Below are 17,540 nucleotides of genomic sequence, written 5' to 3' on the forward strand. Positions count from 1 at the left end.
AATTACAGTCATAAGTCACCTCAACATTTCAACGTAGCCTATATGAGCAGTTCTAAAATTCACATAGTTTTAATTTTCGGATATACTCAGCGTGAATAATTTTACAAAGTGAATCCCAAATTTTGAAACCGATGCCTTAAAAAATAACAGAGATATCATTCCTAAAGCATACGAAGAATCGACAGCCCCCCAAACTGAGCAAGACTCCAGGAGCCCAACCTTCTAAAGGTTAAATGTTAGTCACACTATTTTGTCACCTCTAAAGCTTAAGCCCGGGGGTTGAAGATTTAGTTTGAATGGATGGAAGGCAAGGAAGCAATTTTCAGGCATGCGTCGTTAAAGTGTCATGTGAAAAACACAATCGCATGCTTTTGAGCGGTGTCGAACCGGCATCCTATTGAACGTCATACCAGGGCTCTCACCATTCAACTGTGCAACCGAGACATTGTTGCTCTAACTCTGACTTATCCTCACTAATTAAACTAGAAACAGCGCAACAAAATTTATTTCTACAGTTTTAGTTTGACCTTTCCAAGATTCGAACCTTATCCTACAAGTTGTCGACTGTGCAGAAGCGCTGAGCCGCTCGCGCGTTATAACCGAATGATCACGTGTGCAATGCGTGGCCAGGAAAACGATAGAAAAAAGAAAATGTTCTTGGTGAAAAAAGTTTTGAACTTGAAAGCATGAGCAAAAAGGCTCTTTATTTACGTTGTTCCTACGTTGGTGGAAGTTGAAACGCAATTCTTTTATAATTGCTTACAAATTTTGAAGATTTAGAAGTTGAAGAAATCCAAGCTATTTATTCAGACTTTCACTTCACAACCAACATAATAATAACAATCAATGGCTCATTTGAAAAAAAAACAGGAACAGTAGCCCTACATAGTAGGAATATGCAAGTTATATAGCCTATACACTGCAAAAGTGGCACAAGTTCCATTACTGGCAGGGAGACAACGAAACGACCATACGGTCTACTAGGCAATTGCTACCCTACGGAAATGATAATTTCGTCACGTCAGACACAGAAAAATTATAGGCTATATTATATATAACAGAAAAATACAATGTTCCTGCGCTTTGAAATATACACCAAAAAGAGAACAAAAATTTCCTTTAGACATTGTTTACTCAAATTACTAGAAATAAGTTTACGATTCTCCATAGCTTTGCAAAATTATGGAGATGTGTGGAACCATGGGCTCTATCCAAGGGGGGGTGAGGGGGGTGATTACCCCCCCACTAATTGGAGTGGGGGGGGGTGATCAATGCAAAATCACCCCCCCACTCATTTGGCTTTGAAAAGGTTTTGTGATATTTTATTGATCAAATTTTGAAAAATATATTTTCGCTGTTAGCACATTTTAAATTTTTTATTAATATGACTATATTTTATTTCAATATGATTTTTTGGTTTGGCAACCCTGAACTACGAGCCAGGCGTTTACATTGTGTTCTTAGTTTGCTTGGCAGCCACTTTAACAAGAAAAAATTCTGCCACTGCAAATGACTAGAATGACACCGCCAACCAATCAGTACATGTTATAAGAGGCTACCGTCCAATTGTGACCTTTCTCGCACTTAGCCAGAGAGTTAATCTTTGTTTTGAACTTTATTTGGTAATTACAGAACAAAAAAGAGCAATAGCAGTTGTGAGAATCGAACCCACATCAATGAAATGACTACTTTCTAACCCTAACCCCTAAACAGCCAACCAGCTGCCAACTTAGTCGGCAGCAGTGGTCGAGTGGTTAGCGCGTTGGGCTCGCAGTCGAGAGCCTGCATGTTCGACTCCACCCCCCGCACTTGCTGTTGTTTCTCTGGGGAAGCAACTTCACTATGAGTATAATTGCCTCTACTCAGTGATCGATTTCGAGTAATGGGTAGTACCAAATTTAAGTCATAAGTAGAGTAGATAACCGGAAACAGACATTGCCGTCGGCTGCAGCGTGGGTCAGGTGTACGTCAGAAGGCGTACACCGATGCAAAGCGTTCAAGTCCGCTTTCTCGCAATGCAGGGTAAAAATATGAAAAACAAATAAACAAACAAACAAACAGCTGATAGAAAATCCAGCACTTGATTTGCTTTGTATCATCTTCTTTTCGCCCTTTTTCACGTCACGGAAAACGTAGTTTATGATTGGTTCGAGTTTTCATTTGCAGTGCCAGAAATATTTCTTGTTAAGTGACTACCAGTTTGCTTACCCAAAAATGCCCTTTCAGAAACATACTTTGTGAAACGACTTGGAAACCCTATGCTTCGATCAGAAAGAAGCTGATGCTGCAATGGGGGGTCTGGGGGGCGCAGCCCCCCAGAAGTTGAAATGACTATGACGATTTTAGCCCACTGTCCAAAAATCACCCCCCCGAATTCTAAAAGTGGATAGAGCCCCTGTGTGGAACCGTAGTAGTCATTGAAGCCCCGATCGAACAAAAATAAAAGCCGCCATACTCGAGTTTCACCTTTGTTTGAAATCATCAGTGGTGTATATCTATGTTTTCTTGAGCGGGAATCTAATTTGTTGAAAATCCTGACTACCTGCCAATAAGAGAAAGTGTTAAATTTAAGTGTTGCCAGATATTGTGGGCACCTATGTAAAGAGTGTGGGCTAGCGCTACTGTGACATAACAGTTCAGTCAAAGAAATTGAACAATACCCCGCAACGCTTAAGTTTAACACAATCGATTAGTGATAGGTAGTTGGAATTTTCAAGTTTTGCCCATTGACAATTATTTGAAAATTTCGTTTAAGTAATTTTTTATCATCTCTGTCAAACCCATCAAAGCACAACAATGTTTGCAAATTCCATCCACATTCAAAACTTACAACCGGAAAGCAATTACAGAACTTATCACTTGACACGTGATATTTTGCCATCCTAAGGCGTTTTTAAATCTTTATAAAAATTTTGAATTTCAAAGGTTAATCAAACATAGGCTATCATTTATACCTGTAGTTACTAGTTTCTTTTTATCTCAAGCAAGTTTGTAAATATCACTGCAAGATGAGTTGATCACAAATTGTTTTAGACTAATTTTGTTTAACCTTACACTTGGGCTAGTCTTAAACGGACAAAATTTATGTTACAAGTAGGCTACTTTAAAATAACATTTATGCCTACAGTTTGAAAAACATCTGGCAACACTTTTTCTTAACTCATTCCCTTCTTGGTAGTTAAGGTAGCCAATTTAGAAATCCCGTTCCTCTGAACAGTGCCGGTCTTTGGTGTGTGCAAACCGTGCGATCGCACAGGGCCCGCAAATTAGGGGGCCCACAATTTACTCAGAAAATGCAGTACCCTAACTTTTGTCATTTCTAATGGAAAAATTCAACAAGTGAATTCAACGAAGGAATTAGCAACAAGAAAACATAGAAAAACAACCTATTACGTCACCTGAACATTTTGTACCCTGAAAAAATCGAGAAAAAAACAACTTTTAGGCGAAATCGCTGATCGGAGTTGCCGCAAACATTTCAAAATTTCTCTCGATCTTTTCAGGGGACGAAATAGGTCGAAATTCGACTTTGTTGACAACGGACAAACGTGTCCAGTCTGAGCAGCTATCTCGGCGGACAAATTAAGTTTCACTGCGGACGCATGATATTTAACTTCGATCGTCATTCTTAATCACTTTATGTTGATAATTCTTCACTCTGAAAGACCTTCATCAGACCAGACCATTGAAGAGTCAAAGCGCCCAGTAGCTGCCCAATGCACTACATAACTGATTAACTTCCACCGAACAAGGTCGTGTGGCTTCTTGCGTCACAATGCTCTGGGCAGGAATCTGAAAACTTCTGCACTCATGCTACTGTGTTTTCTGCTGTGCAAAGTTTCACTAGGCTTTTATCCTTAGGTTTATGTTTGCGTGTCATGTGAGCGAAAGTGATGGAGAGCAAGTAGCCTACTGTAGGTTCATCGTATTCATTCTCACTTATAAAAATTTTCCTGGGCCTTTTCTTTCTTACTGTAATACCAAAACTTAGCCTACTCGTATAATTTAATTTTGTAACCAACCTTGCCTTATCAATATTACTGGGAGATCAAAGCTAGACATTGTGAAGAAACACTTGAACTAAATTGCGCTGATTATAGTGTAGAAGTAGGTACTCCCATCCATTCTTAGCGAAGAATTCACCGTCATTATGCTGATTCACTGTCATCAAACGTTCAAGCAACCTAAAAATCCAAAGCTTTTGTGCTTAAATGGAAGCTAAGGATACAGCATTAACATTTTCTAGATGCCCCTAGAATGTGCTGGAAATTATATTCTCTCAACAATTGTTCGTGCTATGCAATCACGTCAGGGTTAGAAATGTTTAAAGATTCAACCTATTTCGTACCAGAGTTAGAGTACGAAATCGGGGGACGAAATAGGATGCATCCAGACTCAACATGGAAACATAGCTTTATTTCCGAAAAATGCCAAAGAAAACATGATCTTATCCTTTTGCTATGCCACTGGACAGCACCATTTTACAGTAATATTCATACCCAAATTTTTGTTGAACATGCTCTCAGAATGCCCCAAATTCAAAGTAATTTTTCAAAATTTTCTGGGGAGATCCCCAGACCCTCCACTGCTAGGTGTCGCCTTCGGCAAACACACCGCCAGGCTTCGCCTGCCGTCCGTCAAACCACCTTCCTTTCAAAATACCTAGCTACGCTACTGAATTGGATCATTGTCATTGGGGCCCGCAAAGTATATTCTGCGCAGGGCCCGAAATACCCTAAGACCGGCACTGCTCTGAACCGCAGCATTGATTCCGGTCAATAGCCTTATGCCTTTGATTTATGACGAGTTTTACTATTATGTCGATGTTTTACTTATATCGAGCTCTCTACAACCCTCTTACCTGAGGTCAAGTGAAGTTTCCGATTGTTGAAGTCTTGTTGCCGGGGAATTATTCCATCCATTAGATGCCGCTTAATGGAAAGCAGTCCTTAGAATGCGTTGCTCAAGAGCACACCCCGAGAGTCGAACCGGCGCGGCTTGATCTTGATTTGTTCTTCGTTCCAGAAGTCACGCGCTAACCAATTGAGCTATTGTACTACGATGCCCAGCATGTCTTGACCGACATATTGTGATCAGCATAAGTTTTAATCAACGTAAGTCTTAATCACTTGGCCGCGTCTCAAGACAAAACAACAGCTTTGATTGGTTGGTGGCTTTGAATCTTTATCCTTAGCCCGACACAAAGTCTTGATAAGTTATTCCTGGTAGTTTGGCTTACTTGTAGTAGCTTTTTACGCAGGGTCGGTTACCGAGATAGACAGAGTGAAGTTTCCGATTGTTGAAGTGTTGTTGCCGGGGAATTATTCCATCTATGTTTAGGTGCCGCTGAATGGAGAGCAGTTCACGCGGGTTGCTCAATTTAACCGTATCTGTCACTGCTTCCTTTTGGCAGCAAGAGTTACTGGCCGAGACCATCAGGTCTACGTCTCTCTTATTGCTAATTACTCCGTTGGCTTATATCAAATAACACCGGGAAAAAGTATGCCGTTGGTCAAAGCCCTATCTATCACTTCAATCAATTTATTTCGCAAAATATATTCGTGATTGTGTATTTTAGGTAGAAAAGGTGATAAAGACTCGGTTTTAGACCTATTTTCGCCATTTCTTGGTCAAATTTTTCAGTTGACATTTCATTTTGAAAGTCTACTTGCATTGAACACAGAATTTCATCAATTTTGTTTTTCCGTTTCTGTGCAAACAGTATTCCATGCACTTTTTGCACTACAAAGCAATTTGCGCAAATAACGAATTACCTTCCTAATTATTATTGTCTGCCAGCAAAGAATGACTCATATCGCGTCAGATCGCGACTCCCTACCCAGACAGCAAAATCGACGTTGAATCAATGTAAAAAGACGGATTTTGCTGCCTGGAATGTTAGCGCCGTCGCGTTTGACTGACAAGCACAAAATGAAACCGCACGCTAATAGTAAACTGTCAATCAAGCTATTGAATAAACCCGAAATTTTCTTGCATTTCATAACTGGCTGTGACAAAAGGTTTACTGTGAACTTCACAATTATCCGATACCAACATATTCAAGATTAAAATTTGGGGCAAGAAAAAAAAGTAAAAGTCAAGAAATCTCAAGTTTCTGGCGTCACTGCTTCTATGTGAAATTGCTGAATTAGCAGACGGCCAGACCATAAGGTCTACGCCAGTGACAGATACGGTTAAGGTGGAGTGAATTTCACTTAATGTTTTGGATTTTGATTTAAGGTGTTGTAATGTTGTCTTTGGGTCTAAAAAACAACCCCGAACATAATTTTGGTTCTCTTACCCCTAAATTGTCCCTCCTACCTGAGGTCAAAGGTCACGCTAGGTCAAAATTGCTCTATCTCCACTTCTACTGGTGCTAGAAATCTGTTTAATGGCTTAAAAGATTCAGAAGACCCATATTTCCATCTGTTCTAAGAAAACTTTTTCTTCTATTGCTAGTAGAATTTGACTAAACAGCAAAAATATAGTTTTTGTGGTATTTTTGGGCCGATTTGTCAAGCATTCAAGAAACAAAAAGAGTAGCGGAAGAACGTGACTTGTGGAAGAAAATGACAGCCAGCCTTCGGACCGGAGACGGCACTTGAGGATGATGAGTTAACGAACTTCAACAGCCAAAATAGTAAATTTCAGCAATTGGTTATGGATTGTTGTTTGAGAATAAGTGGATTGAACATCGAAATATTCGTATCTGCGTTGATGATGATGATGATGGCGTATGAGCGATCTTTCCAGACTATATTGAAGGGCCGGAAATCATCAGCCACTCAGTAGTCTCGTCGTCCAGGACCCTGAGACCATGCGCACCGTGTGGAGGCCGGTGGGTTAGGTAGTGGTGGATGACATGGTCTGCGGTTTGTTCCGTGGCACCACACTCGCATTCTGATGAAGGAGCCAAGCCCCACTTGTGCATGCCCGAACAAAAGCGGCCGACGCCAGTTTGCAGGCGGTTAAGCCTGACCCACGCAAGCCTAGCGAGGGACATCCCTGGTGGACGGGGATCGGCGTCGGGTATGAAGTCACGGAGCGTGGAGGTGTGATTTTGCCACTCCGTGTTCCACATGTGGTTCGTCCAGTGTGCCGCACTTAAACCAAGTTCTTCTGCGTTTTTAAGTAGTTGTTGTGCGGCAGGCACTTGTTGTGCGTTGATGATGGAACTGAAGTTTGAACTAAGTATGAAATTATTGTTTTGATGCATTTAAGATGACATTTCAATGTTGAAAGGCATAAAAATTATTGAGAGATACATTTTTTGTCAAGTCACACTATGTAGCCTACAATAATAATTATTACACAATCAAAATTTCAATTGAGCATGAACTAACCAGCAACAACGGGAAGGCTGCGAAGGGACCACCTACAGGTCTTCAAGTTAAGGAGCACTTAATGAAAATCCCATTGCTTGAAAATGAAAATCCAGTTGCACTTTTAAACACTCAAAAAATGTCACAAAACATTTTGCCTCCCTCCTATTTAGGTCCCAGCTATGCCCCTGGTAACTATAAAGAAAAACAAGTGGTTTTTATGCAATCGTATTCAGCAGTAAAATTGCTTTTTGGTGTTGAAAGAGGACATCAACTTCTGGGATTTGATCTTTTTGCGGATCACACCATCCCAGGCATCTTTCGAACCTAGCCACATGCATGGAAGCTTCTGTTATGAGCTTCACATGACACTCTACAGCTTGATTGTGGCATGGGTGATCAAGTTCAAGCTTGTTTGTTTTGAAATTTTGTATTGCATCATCATTCATGACTTTGGTTGCGGGAGGTTCTGTGACATGAATTTCATCAAAATTTACCATGTTGTGGTAGAACACGGCGTTGATGTTGATCTCCAGTATGATGAATTTTCGAACAGTTACTGTCCTCTCTGCAATAGATTTTGCCTTTTGCACTTTCATCATCTGGGGTCATTTCAACATCTTTACTTCTGCGTAGCGATAGCACAATATTGAAGCTTGCGATCGAATTGTATCATTATCTTCAGCCATCATCGAAAGAAGAATGTTTTCGTGGTGAGCTGAGAAGCCATTACGTATCAAAGCTTTTGATGCAATGTCTCTTGCTTGCTTCTAGGGAAATTGGTTGATTCGTTTGAGCATGCGAAAATAGTTGACAGCTACTTTATTTATTTTAGAGTTAAGCTTGACATCAAACCAACTTGGGAAGTAGACTTTTAAACAAACTCTACCAGAATTCTAAAATTTTGGCTCGACTTTGTTTGGGAAGTGTAGTATCTCAAAATGCGACATGCAAGTGTCAACCATCTTGCATATGACAAGCCACTTACTTCAAACTGTGCTAAGTCATTCTCAAATTTTCCAGATATGACAGCCAAGCAAATTTGGTATGCATAAAATTGATCGGAATTCAAACTTTCCATAACTTCTTTTGGAGTTTGAGGAAATTCAGTAGAAGATAATGGCTTAAACTTAACTCCCATGCCAATCAGACATTAAACCATTTAGCTCTTTGCCAATTGGGCCTGAAAACAAGTCGGAGTTTAAAGAGACTCCATCCAAGTGCTTAAAGACATACCTGAGGGGTAGTTCGTTGGTATGCAGGACACAGATGACCTATTGCGAAGGTCTTTGCAGCAACTCTTCTAATGTGGAAATGGTGTTTACCTGTCATAATTGCGGTTCCATCTGAGCCTATAGTTGACAAATTGTTCTGCAGGTCGGTATTTTCCAGTGCTTTGTAATTCTCAAACAACAATTCACCCAATTGCTGAAATTTACTATTTTTGCTGTTGAAGTTCGTTAACTACAATGTTGTATAAGCAAAAATACCACAATAACTACATTTTTGCTGTTTAGTCAAATTCTATTAGCAGTAGAAGAATAAGTTCTCTTAGAACAGTTAGAAATATGGGTCTTCTGAATCTTTTAAGCCATTAAACACATCTCTAGCACCAGTAGAAGTGGAAATAGAGCAATTTCGACCTCGTGTGACCTTTGACTTCAGGTAGGAGAACCAAAATTATGTTCAGGGTTGTTTTTTGGCCCAAAGACAACATAACAACACCTTAAATCAAAATCCAAAACATTAAGTGAAATTCACTCCACCCTATGCTCAATTGCTCACACAAGTCACGCATTTTTCGGAAAGCAAAGTCTCTATGTTTTCTTGTTGCTAATTCCTGGCTGAGATGTTTGAATGTTTGGTATTGGCAAAACTCGCTCTTTTAATGCAGTTTTGTTTAAAAATAGGCAAGTTTTTTTTAGACTGAAAGCATCATTCCCAAGTATAAAGAGACTGAAAGCATCATTCTCAATATCGTGACGTCACACGCGTGCCAAAGGGAGGGTTGAAACCATTACCCCCCCTGACTACGTCACTGGCCATTGATATCCCAGACGTCTTCATGATATCCTAGTATGGTTTTAGTTTAGACTTTATCCATTTCTTTCTCACTATAATAGGCTTACAGAACACTATGCTACATTGGCATACCTGGGGTGGGGTAGGTGGATTGGGCCATGTATTTCGTATTGACGTAGTGATAATCTATAGAACAACATTGTTAATTGCTTTGACAATGCAATCCAAAACATTAAATGCCTTAATCTACGTCATTAACTACTAAAACATTTTTAAGGGGGGGGGGGGCATGGCCCAATGGCCCCCCCTGCGTACGCTAGTGAGCACGTCTCTATATTAAAACAGTGGAATGAAATCAGACACCTGAACCAAAGTTATAGAATCATGTTTGGGCAGCTTCAATGGATTTGATGACGTTGCACTTCATTTAAATTGTCGGCTATCCTGACGTGATAAAGGTTCTGAAATGCTCCGGTGTTATTGCACATCACGCATTTTCAAAATTGAAAGGATTTATTCATCAAAAGACGTTGTCGATTGTAATTTGCTGTAAATTCTTAAGCAAAAATCTTCCGCCCACATGCAACACTGTAATTGTGTCTGTGGTCCAAACTTAATACAACACAAGATACAATTCTGCAATTGCCAACCATAAATGTTAGACATAATCTTATCTTTAGTACCGTAACAAATCGGTAAAGTCTTCTTTAAGTTAAATCTTCTTTAGTTCATACAGTAGGCTAGGTGAAACATGGCTGCAAGAGTGGCTTTTTACGATCGCGCAGCTCGTACGTTCTCTTTTGAACTGCTATCGCAGTCAGTAGGCAAGTTGCTGTGTCTTTAGATGTGCCACACTATAGCTGTAACATAGATTGTTACAAAACAACAACATAGTTTTTGCAAAAACACTTTTTTCAACTTTAACATAAAGTTAATCCTATCTGTATTAACAAATCGATTTAGATTGTATTTAATTTGTTCGTATAAAAAGCATCGCGATATTGCTAGGCTTCCATATGTGGGAAATGAAATAACTGCAAATCATTCAGATCAACAATGACAACTTAGCTAACTTGGTACCGCCAAGCGCAAATATTAATAACTCGTTATAAGTATAATCACCTTCAAATTGTTTGTTCGTGATTAATTTATCGTAACTAAAAACTTCTAAACTGCTGTCTTATTGTTTGCTGGGCTATTATGATCTCAACAATGTAGCATCGTGCGGGTAAGTAATAGCTTGATAAACGATCGGCGAGGTTGAAGTGCAAACTAGTTTGTGACTTTGCTGAGTGGAAGGTTCTTCAAACTGTTGGTTCATGATAAGATTAATTTGTGCAACATATCAACGAACAATGTGAGTGATGCCACGACTAGATACAGCGACCTTTAAACTGTTTGTTTGATAACACTGGTTCTTGTAAATTGCTAACCTGATATCGGATGATGTTTTTGCAGAATTGGTCAAAGTAGAAACGCCAATCATCAAATTATAACATTGAAGTGCTTATAAAAAAAATGTTGATCATCTGTAACGTGGCATCTGTAACGTGGCACTTGAACAACTACAGGAAGTAAATAGATACTGTTACAAGTCACGTGGGTTTAATCTGCAAAGAAACCTCGTGTTCGGTCAACAGATTTCATGACAAGTTTTATAAATTAATACTCTTGTTATTAAGTAAGTTGAAATAAAAACGGTAACAAAATTTTAAATAATTCTTTGCACATGACGCGTTCGGTTTTAAAACTGAAAGAAGTTCTTATCTGACTTCTTTGCTTTCCCGCTCATTTAATTGAAATATTCAGCCACCAGTCATAAGTCTGGTGGAACAAGCAGAATTTAGGAACCAAGATATTTTGAATTTGCAGAATTTGCAGTTCTTCAAACTGTTGGTTCATGATAAGATTAATTTGTGCAACATATCAACGAACAATGTGAGTGATGCCACGACTAGATACAGCGACCTTTAAACTGTTTGTTTGATAACACTGGTTCTTGTAAATTGCTAACCTGATATCGGATGATGTTTTTGCAGAATTGGTCAAAGTAGAAACGCCAATCATCATATTATAACATTGAAGTGCTGATAAAAAAAAATGTTGATCATCTGTAACGTGGCAGATGGGGGAGTCATAATGTAATTTGTTAGGACAATGACAAATTCCATATGACAAAGATGCTTCTATATGATTCGTCTGCCCCGTTTGCTTAGTGATTACGCGCCCGGCTCAAGATTACGCGGCGCTGGTTCGACTCTCGGGGTGTGCGCTTGAGCAACGCACTTTCAGGACTGCTCTCCATTCAGCGGCACCTAGTGAATGGAGTAATTCCCCGGCAACAACACTTTAACAATCGGAAAAATTCACTCTGCCAATCTCGGTATCCGGCCATGTGACAAGATCCTCTACAAATATGCGAAACTACCAGGAATAACCAATCAAGGCTTTGTCAGTCCGAGGACAAAGATACAAAAACCAACCAACCAACAATGTAGTCTTTTGGCACATTGCTTTAAAAATGCTTTTTATCATGATATCTTGGATAAAAACATTTATAATAAAAGATAAAACATTTATGTCTTTTTTAACCTCTACTACGTAGATCAGTGCTCTTCAACATGAGTTCCGTGGCACATGTAGTGGGATTCCGATACTAACGAAATTTATTTTCTTACAAGCAATTCGTAATTTTTAAAATATTGTTGTTGGAGATTCCATAACAAGCGCAAAGTAAATCAGGAATTCCGCGATGACAAAAAGGTTAAAAAGCGCTGATGAAAACAAAATAGTTAGGCCTGAAAGAAAGATGAAGAAAGTCATAATGGCAATAAATTATAAAAAAAAGTTCAGATATCACGCTCAATGGGTGCGGTTGGCTTCCAAACCAACGAAAGGATAGGTTTTAGTAATGCAAAAACTTATGAAAATACCTTTATCCTCAAAATTAGAAAGTCTACTCATGGCAAAATAGTAAACCTTTAAGCTTGATACACTGATTTTAACTTACTGATTTTCGTTGACGATTTTCGCTGACTGATTTTCGCTGACTTTTTCCTTCATCATCCGCCCCGTTACTCAAGGGTTAAGCGCCTGACTCAAGATCACTGGTTCCACTTTCGTAATCAGCCCTCCGTCAGAAGCCTCTACAAGTATGCAAAATTACTAATAAAATATCAAGACTTTGTCAGTCCGAGAATGAAGATTCAAAACCAACCAAGTCTTTCAAGTTATAAAATAGCATTTTTCCCGATGAAACGACCGATGAAACCTCCAGACGTGGCTTCCTGCCTTCCAGACGTGCTCATTGCCCTTCAGAAGTGCCCTCTCTCTCCAGGCGTGTCTCCTTGCCTTTCAGACCTGCTCTCCCCCTTCAGATCAGCTCTCTGTTTCAGACTAACCCTCTGCTCTTCAGATCTGCCCTTCCCTTCCAGATGCGCTTCTCTGCTTTTCAGACCTTCCATTTCCCTCCAGACGTGCTCCCTGCCCTCCTAGCGTTACGCCACAGTTTTTAATGATGTCATACTTATGAGCTTCACATTTTATGTCACTTTTCGTTTTTATTTTTTGCATAATTTAGTTGAATGCAGTATCGAGTTTAACGTGAGGACAACTAGTCCCGCGCTCCCACCCACCAAAGATATAGCTTTCCAGAAAAAGCATAGCTATTTTTCATATTTGCAAAACTGCTTTACTCACTCAGGGCAGGCGCAGGACTGGATTTATCAGTAGGCAGAGTAGGCAGTTACCTAGGGCGGCAAATTATTGGGGGCGGCAAAATACACGAATAGGGTATATTACATTGATAATACTGTACGTAAATAGGCAGTGTTGTACGTTGACGCCGTCAATTTGACGGCGCCATTTGACGGCGTCAACTTTTTGTTGACGCTGAGGCTAGCGCCGTCAATTTATTTTTTAGTTGACGGAAGTGATAGCGCCGTCAACAATTTTGCCGATTTTAAGCGTCAAGCGCTATGCGTCATTTTTTGTTTTCATGGAAAATCTCGTTTCACAATCAGAGTTTCACGATGTATTCTGGCCAGCGCGACTCATCCGAATTACCCGTTTTCGCGTTGGTTGGAATGGCTGCCTGGAATACAAGCGGAAGAAGTTCGTCAAATGGTGATCACTCATATCGTGAGCAGTATCGAGAACGAGGGATCAGAGAGAGAAAGAAGAAAATCAATGAATGTCATCGTAGAGGTTGAAAATACATTATTTCAAGAGCTCTATGCCCTTGAAAAGAGCGGTGTTGGTGCAGTGGACCTCGTTAAAAGATTTATATATGCTAAACCAGGGGTGGGAAACCTTTTTAGTATTGCGGGCCACATAAAATAAGAAATAACACAAGCGGGCCACTAAAAAAATCGAAATTTTATTTACAGATAAAAAATGCAGCGAAGTAGACAATGACTTATTTCACTTTCACAGCCAGTGGGATGGCTGAAAGTTTTTTATTCTTGGTGAGTCGTGTGATGTCTGCTGACACGGAAGATGTTGCAACTCTTAACTGCATCTCCACGTTTTTATCAGTCAGTCTGGAGCGAAGCCGATGGATTAGCTAGTCACAGGCCATTCGCAATATACCGAGAATGCAGAGCCTACTCTTTTTTGAGCTGTTGTTTCAATATATTTTGGGTAAAGAAATTTTGACGCGGGCTACATGGAACAGTCGCGCGGGCTGCAGGTTCCCCACCCCTGTGCTAAACCATCACAGCACGCTTAGGACAGTGATTCCTTTCCGAGTAAACGTTTTCAAGACTTGTTCTTGAAATACAACACACCAATACCATTCAGCGCTACTGTGGAACGCATTTTTTCTCTTGGAAAGGATATCATGCCTCCCAAACGCAGCAGATTGTCAGATAAACGTTCTGAAATGTTTGTGTTTCTACAAGTAAATAACTAATAGCCTAAGCTAAGCAGCTAATTACAATACAGTCTCAAACATAAAACCTGCTCTTTATTTATAGCTATTGTTAGCCTAAACTTGGTTGAAATACTTCCGTTTTGTGAGACCCTGGCTAAAATAGCGCTGACGCTGACGCCGTCAATTTCTTTAAGAGCTTACGCAATATTTTACGCGTAAAGTTTTTAGGCAATTCGCGCTGACGCTGACGCCGTCAATTTATTTCATTGACGCGTACAACACTGTGAATAGGCTATAATAATTCACAACAGATATATTCAGATATATAGCAATTAATAAATATGTTATCACATCACACACATGTATAAACAGTGCGGCAAGTCATCGCCCCTAGACTACTTCACGCTTTATTGGTTTTCAACAATATGTGCTGTTTAGCGCTTGTTTTAGTTATCTGTCTCGCTTAGTATGGAGGACTAGGATTTGTCTGGGCAATTTTTATTAATCTTTGTTCGGTTCGGTTCACTGTTAGTAAATTTAAAGGAGCCTAGAAAAAATGTTTTAGTCAATGTTAGGTTGATAGAAAAGTTGCAGGCTATTTTGTGTACTTGCCTTAAAGCTTAAAGTTTGTAAACAAGCCAAAAAGTAAGACTAATTTAGGAAAGCACTTTAGTTTCATGAAGTTTTATAAAAATGGCGGCATTGAGGACAAATGAGGACAAGTGCCTGTGTTGTATCGAAAAATCGAAAATCACCATCGAAAAATTTTTTTGGGGAGCGGCGCTTTTCTTATCTGCCTAGGGCAGCACTTAGGCTAAATCCGGCCCTAGGCAGGCGTACTTCCATTAATAGATAAAAACGTTTCATGTGCTTCTCAAACGTTTATGTTATTGTATGTAAATCATTTTTCTTCAGTTTATTCTGCCTTTCTTGATACTCGCAAAGCCTTTGACAAAGTAAATAAACCATACAATTTGGGTAGAGAGGTAACTCTTTTGAACCATAAACAGATATAACTCAGCAACAACACTACATTTAACATTATAAAAACACAAAACAAAAAGCGAACGTTTTCGGCTAGTTATACAGCGGTGGGATGGCGCAGCGGGTAAGGCGCTCGCTTTCCAATCACGCAATCCTGGTTCGACTCCCGGCTTAGGCTATGCTGATCGTTGACAAACACCGCTCACCTCTACCCAGGGTGTAATAAATTGGGTGGGCGTAATTGCTGAAGTAAAGGCGGCTGAGAGAAAGGAACTGGCCTCCCTACTCTCGTTCGTGCCGATGGCTTAATATAATGAGAACCTTATCTTCTCATCCCCCGATGCTTGGATTCAAGTATGGGACTCACCTTTACCTTTTTTTTTTTTATACAGCCCAAATACATTTTAAAAGAAATACTAAAGAATCATACAGTATCACAGCAAAAATATGATCAAATCTAAACCTTTGAGAATCTGCCTAGCTCACACAAAATGATAACTGAAAATTACGCAGCGCAACGGGTCAAGTATTTGAGAGGTAAAATTAATTAATTGTAAAAGGACTCATAGTGTAGGCATATTTGTAATTTCGTGTTTTTTTTTGTTAAAAGCAAAACTCACTTGTTTTTGAAAGAAAACATGATAAGCTTAAAAAAAATTAGGGTGGCATTTTTTCTGAACATTTTTGGGGCACGAAATCCAAGATGGCGTCCAAAATGGGGCACAACAATAATTATGCAATAGCCTATTTTCGCAAGTGTATAGGCTACAATTACAAATAAAATATCTGAATATATATTTTCTGAGACAGGAAATCGAATAGAATCATCGAATTTAGGTTACAGATTATATGACATAAATCAAATATAGTTATTACTATCTGAAGCCTTTACAAATTGTTTCACCTAACGGATCATCAGAAGGTCTTATTCAAAAGACCTTCTGATGATCCGTTAGGTGAAACAATTTGTAAAGGCTTCAGATAGTAATAACTATATTTGATTTAATTTGCTCTGCTTTGCTTTTTTGCTTAGCATTGAGCACTTTTTTGTAGTATTGATAGTTTTCATTGTTTTTATTATATGACATACATGTGCCAAATTCTTACATGTTATTCAAAATACCCCTCGCGCACCCGAAACGTATGCTAAGCCACCTACGTAATTTTGTAATTTTACACCAAGGACTGTATTAACTTAAATGCATGCGTTTTTCACAAAAAATACACAACTAAAAAGCCAATGAACTGATCTAAATACAATGAAACTTGAATAATTGTTCGATCCTGTCGTATTAGGCTACACGCGAAAGATGTAAGAAGTCTTAGGCCTTCTGATTAAATGGCAGTTATCGTTAACAACCAACATCTACGGAATTTATAATATTTATTGAATCTCAAAGAAAGCAATTCATCTTCAAACTGTCAGTCTTCATTTATCACTGGTTGGATAGTTTTGTTTTTACAGCTGAGACCACAGCCACAGACTTCTGTACATGGAATATTGTTTTTGTGGCAGCTGCACCTTCCTTCGCATCTACGTTTACACCCGCACTTTATGAGTTGCAATACTGCTTTAGGAGCTGGTGGATTTAAACAACGATCTGGCGTGACGTGACTTGAACATGCATCAAACGTCCAACCAAATGCAGTTGGTGCTGGAAGGCAGGGATAGGCTTTGCTAGCTTTTCTCCAAATCATGCATACATAATGAGCCCGGCGAATGTGCAAATCTAGTAAACCAGAAGTTGGTGGGAGGTTTTCTCCTTCGGATGCACGATTGGAGAAGTGGAACCAACGGAGGTCATTCACTTTCGTGTAGATTTTGGATCCATACAAAATACAGACAAAGCGTTCCAACTGCGAGCATACATCAGCAGGAAGATCAGTGTCATTCCCAAGCATTGCTAGTGCATCCAAGATCTCATCATCACAAGACATAAATGCCTTGAAGCATAAGTCTTTGGTTCTGCCAGCAAATCTCCCAGTCATATCGGAACCAGTCAGAGCATGAAAACCTAGAAGTGTAGAAGCACGCTTTGGTCCCAAGTTGTTGTATATGTTTCGCATACAAATGTCCCTCTTCAATCTGCCGTTTCCCGTAAGGAAAGTTATAGACCCAGGTAAGTGTGGATACATGTAGATGAGCAACAACAAGATGCCTGTGTCTGGGGAACTGACAACCAGTTCTGTTTCACTGGGAACAGTTAGAGCGTGCAGAACAAGCAAAGTGTCTGCCTCTTCTTGGCTATGAGTCAGGAGCGAGTCTGGAATATTAACATTGCCCTTGGGTCGTGTTTCCGATGTCACCAGTAGTTTTTTCAGTCTGTTGTTGGAGCTCT

Source organism: Aplidium turbinatum, chromosome 9 (assembly GCF_918807975.1).
Source record: "Aplidium turbinatum chromosome 9, kaAplTurb1.1, whole genome shotgun sequence".
NCBI lineage: Eukaryota > Metazoa > Chordata > Ascidiacea > Aplousobranchia > Polyclinidae > Aplidium > Aplidium turbinatum.